The sequence below is a fragment of the Schistocerca nitens genome, chromosome 7, assembly GCF_023898315.1.
Source record: "Schistocerca nitens isolate TAMUIC-IGC-003100 chromosome 7, iqSchNite1.1, whole genome shotgun sequence".
In the NCBI taxonomy this organism is placed as follows: domain Eukaryota; kingdom Metazoa; phylum Arthropoda; class Insecta; order Orthoptera; family Acrididae; genus Schistocerca; species Schistocerca nitens.
The window spans coordinates 310,316,325-310,321,324 of NC_064620.1; the positions used below are offsets into that span (position 1 = coordinate 310,316,325).

Genomic DNA, 5,000 nt, shown 5'->3' on the forward strand with positions numbered 1-5,000 from the left:
ATTTTGGCAATATTCCAAGCCGCGGCCTAGTGCAGAATTCTGTAACCGTGCCCGCCAATACCTTGTAACCCCATCAGACGTTGGGATCACTACAGAACCTTTAAGTCTTAAGATTCTCTTAAGCCTGGTTACAAGCTTGGACACGGTTTCTGTATTGATGATGGCTTGTAAGTGGACGTCGTTAACAGAAGACAACTGCTGAATCCTCCTGTAAAATACCGAGCCAATCAGCAGCCTTAATGCTGGTATACCCAAGCCACCGTCACGCTGCTTAGCATGGAGGAATGGCGTTGGAGTTGTCTTAGGCAGGTGGAGAGTTGCCTTGACAAATTGTCTGATTAGATGGTCCAAATAGTCTAACCTCTTGGCTGTGATGTTACTGTTCTGCAAGATGTGCACAAGCCTCGGTATGAGGTATGTATGCAGAACCGTTATCTTTTGCCAGGGCTTAAGTGCGGCACGTTTCAGGCGGTCTAACAGGGATGACAGAACAGACGGAGAAGGAGTCTGTATTCCCTGGTGCTCAAAAGTGTAACCCAGGTAGTGCAGCTGTTCTTGCACGTTCAAGGCAGGAATTTTAACGCCAGATAGCTTGAACAGGCTTTTAGTTTCGACTGCACACCGTTTGGAGTGTGCCACTCTAATAAATTGAAAGGCCTTGCTTTTTGAGGGATTCACTTCTAAGGCCGTGCTCTTAGTGAACCTTTCAACACAACGCAGATGCTGATGCATGCCCTCTTTGGTCGACGAGAGGAGAACAATGTCATCAGCAAAGCCGAGAATAGCAAACTTCTCTCCACTGACTTCCACCCCATAGGACTGGTTGACTGATTCCATAAGCCTGTCCATTACCATATTGAAGATGACAGGACTGAGTGGATCACCCTGTTTGACTCCCCTATGAAACTCGACTTCCCCAAATGTGTCTTTACCAAGTTGTAAATTGGTCGTTTGACCTTTATAAGATGACAATATATACTCAAGAGTCAAGTCATCCACTCCATGAGACCACAGTGCCTGATGTATGGCACTCCAAGATACCCGATCGAAGGCTTTCGTTAAATCAAGGGCCACCACAAAAATTGGCTTTCCTTTAGCCCTATGCTCCTTGATAATTACATCTAAAGAAAGTGCATTCGCCATGATTCCATCAATGGATCTGAAGCCCCGCTGGGCAGGATGGATAGAAATAACCTGAGCCAACCTGAAGGCCAAGATCTTATTGACCAGGCGTACTACCATTGATGAAATAGTTATAGGTCTCCAGTTGGATGGAGAGCGCAGGTCGCCTTTCTTAGGTAGAAGGCAGGTCTTGCTCACTGTAAATGCAGATGGTAGTTGTTTCAACCCAAACACCACATTAAGCAGGACATTCAGATCCTCATTAGGAATATTCCTCAGATGTTCATGAGTCACTCCATCAGGACCAGCAGCTGTTCGCTTTAATTTATGACACCAATTCCTAGTTTCACTCAGCGAGAAAGGCATACTCGTGTCTTTGATGGAATCGGGATTCCTAGGCGGTAGCACGATCTTGGGGCTATGTTCCTCTCTTGCATAGTAGCCCTTGAAATAATCCACGAGCAGACTTCTGTCAGGTCTTGTGGTTGTACCGTTCACCTCCTCACCATTGAGAATCTCTCTTACCAAATTTGTTCTGCTATTTAACCACCGATACTGGGCATCTCGGAATCTTCGAGATCTTTCCTGCTGTCGCATCCTTCGCTGTTCATTCTTACCAGCCTTATGTGGCTTCGCGACCTTTTGCTGTCTCTTCATTCTTCTAGGTCTATGTAGTGGTCTTGCATTCAGTAGGTGGATGATTCCAGTGACCTGGTCATCAATGGCGGACCAAGATGATGAATTGTCCAGAACTAAATCCACCAGCCTTCTATATGGAGGTGAGCAATGGTCTTTAATTTCCTCCAAATGGGAAATAATATGTACATTGCTAATCCAGCTGTCTTGTTCTTGTGGAGTGGCATGACTCGCAGATTCTGCAACCACATCGGGGACCGCACCGATAACGTCCTCCATCCTGCCTTTCACAATCTCCAGGAGCTGTTTATACTCTGGAAGTGCTCTCCTTTTCTTGATACCTTCCGCTGATCTTCCTAACTTCCTACCCAAGTACGCATTCAACTGCAATTGAGTAGACCACTCTCCCTCACATTCCACTTCCAGAATCGCCATTTCCTCCATCTCAGCGGCACTCCAATTCCCTTTCCGTTTGCCACTGGCTTGCACTAGGTCGGCAGCATTAAAATCAACAGGATGTACTTGTTTCTCATGCAACCGCCGTCCAATGAAGGTCGTAAATTGCCTATCACAAAAGGCACATTTGTGCAAGCCGTCCTCGTTGGGCGCATTATTTAAACCTTTGCACCTACGAATATGTTGTTTCTGTTGGGCCGGTGTTCGCCTACCAATACCTAAACAACACTTTGGACATGTAATGCTATTCTCTAAACTTGGCGAATCAACATTCCTGCCAAGTCTTGCGTCCGTGGTAACCACGGTAGAAAGTTGAGGGTCCTGTACATTCGGGCCCTCCATCCGAGGCTCCGCTGAATTCATCGTCGCAACTGAGGCTCTCCATAGGAGAGAGGGGTGATAGGCTGCGAACCTGGCACCCCTGCGGCCAATAGGCCTACAAACCGGAGACTCGTCTCGGATACTAGGACAGAAACCTGCCCCGACACCTCAAACGACGGCTCCAGTGTAAATACGAGATTGAACCCGTTGTTCCTACAAGCAAACGGCACTGCCACTACGAGGCCAACACCAGTTCGAGGGGTACTGGTCAATGCCAGCAAGGCTCCCCCCCGCCCATAGTCCTTGTATTTGCGAGATTCCTCTCGCACCGATGAGAGAGTCATAGTTACTCCCGCCGTTTACCCGCGCTTGCTTGAATTTCTTCACGTTGACATTCAGAGCACTGGGCAGAAATCACATTGCGTCAACACCCGCTAGGGCCATCGCAATGCTTTGTTTTAATTAGACAGTCGGATTCCCCCAGTCCGTGCCAGTTCTGAGTTGATCGTTGAATGGCGGCCGAAGAGAATCCGCGCACCCGCGCGCCCCCGGAGGAGCACGCTAAGGCGGACGCGGCCTCGCAGCAAGGAAGATCCGTGGGAGGCCAAGGCACGGGACCGAGCTCGGATCCTGCACGCAGGTTGAAGCACCGGGGCGCGAACGCCGCACAGGCGCGCGCATCCTGCACCGCGGGCCAGCACGAGGCCGACCAACGGCGAGAGCAGACCACACCCGCGCTAAACGCCCGCACTTACCGGCACCCCTACGGCACTCACCTCGCCCAGGCCCGGCACGTTAGCGCTGACCCACTTCCCGACCAAGCCCGACACGCCCCGATCCTCAGAGCCAATCCTTATCCCGAAGTTACGGATCCAATTTGCCGACTTCCCTTACCTACATTATTCTATCGACTAGAGGCTCTTCACCTTGGAGACCTGCTGCGGATATGGGTACGAACCGGCGCGACACCTCCACGTGGCCCTCTCCCGGATTTTCAAGGTCCGAGGGGAAGATCGGGACACCGCCGCAACTGCGGTGCTCTTCGCGTTCCAAACCCTATCTCCCTGCTAGAGGATTCCAGGGAACTCGAACGCTCATGCAGAAAAGAAAACTCTTCCCCGATCTCCCGACGGCGTCTCCGGGTCCTTTTGGGTTACCCCGACGAGCATCTCTAAAAGAGGGGCCCGACTTGTATCGGTTCCGCTGCCGGGTTCCGGAATAGGAACCGGATTCCCTTTCGCCCAACGGGGGCCAGCACAAAGTGCATCATGCTATGACGGCCCCCATCAACATCGGATTTCTCCTAGGGCTTAGGATCGACTGACTCGTGTGCAACGGCTGTTCACACGAAACCCTTCTCCGCGTCAGCCCTCCAGGGCCTCGCTGGAGTATTTGCTACTACCACCAAGATCTGCACCGACGGCGGCTCCAGGCAGGCTCACGCCCAGACCCTTCTGCGCCCACCGCCGCGACCCTCCTACTCGTCAGGGCTTCGCGGCCGGCCGCAAGGACCGGCCGTGACTGCCGGACTGACGGCCGAGTATAGGCACGACGCTTCAGCGCCATCCATTTTCAGGGCTAGTTGCTTCGGCAGGTGAGTTGTTACACACTCCTTAGCGGATTCCGACTTCCATGGCCACCGTCCTGCTGTCTTAAGCAACCAACGCCTTTCATGGTTTCCCATGAGCGTCGATTCGGGCGCCTTAACTCGGCGTTTGGTTCATCCCACAGCGCCAGTTCTGCTTACCAAAAGTGGCCCACTTGGCACTCCGATCCGAGTCGTTTGCTCGCGGCTTCAGCATATCAAGCAAGCCGGAGATCTCACCCATTTAAAGTTTGAGAATAGGTTGAGGTCGTTTCGGCCCCAAGGCCTCTAATCATTCGCTTTACCGGATGAGACTCGTACGAGCACCAGCTATCCTGAGGGAAACTTCGGAGGGAACCAGCTACTAGATGGTTCGATTAGTCTTTCGCCCCTATACCCAGCTCCGACGATCGATTTGCACGTCAGAATCGCTACGGACCTCCATCAGGGTTTCCCCTGACTTCGTCCTGGCCAGGCATAGTTCACCATCTTTCGGGTCCCAACGTGTACGCTCTAGGTGCGCCTCACCTCGCAATGAGGACGAGACGCCCCGGGAGTGCGGAGGCCGCCGCCCCGTGAAGGGCGGGGAAGCCCCATCCTCCCTCGGCCCGCGCAAGGCGAGACCTTCACTTTCATTACGCCTTTAGGTTTCGTACAGCCCAATGACTCGCGCACATGTTAGACTCCTTGGTCCGTGTTTCAAGACGGGTCGTGAAATTGTCCAAAGCTGAAGCGCCGCTGACGGGAGCGATTATTCCGCCCGAGAGCATCCCGAGCCAACAGCGGCGCGGGTTCGGGGCCGGGCCAGGTAGGTCCGTCATCCGGGAAGAACCGCGCGCGCTTGCCGGGAGCCCGAGTGCCCAAAGGGGCGAATCGACTC

At 52.8% G+C, this 5,000-nt stretch overlaps 1 pseudogene; it reads right to left on the bottom strand.

The window, feature by feature from the left end:
- The window catches only part of LOC126197742 (large subunit ribosomal RNA), a 7,910-nt pseudogene that overhangs the window by 2,161 nt on the left and 749 nt on the right, over positions 1 to 5,000 (bottom strand).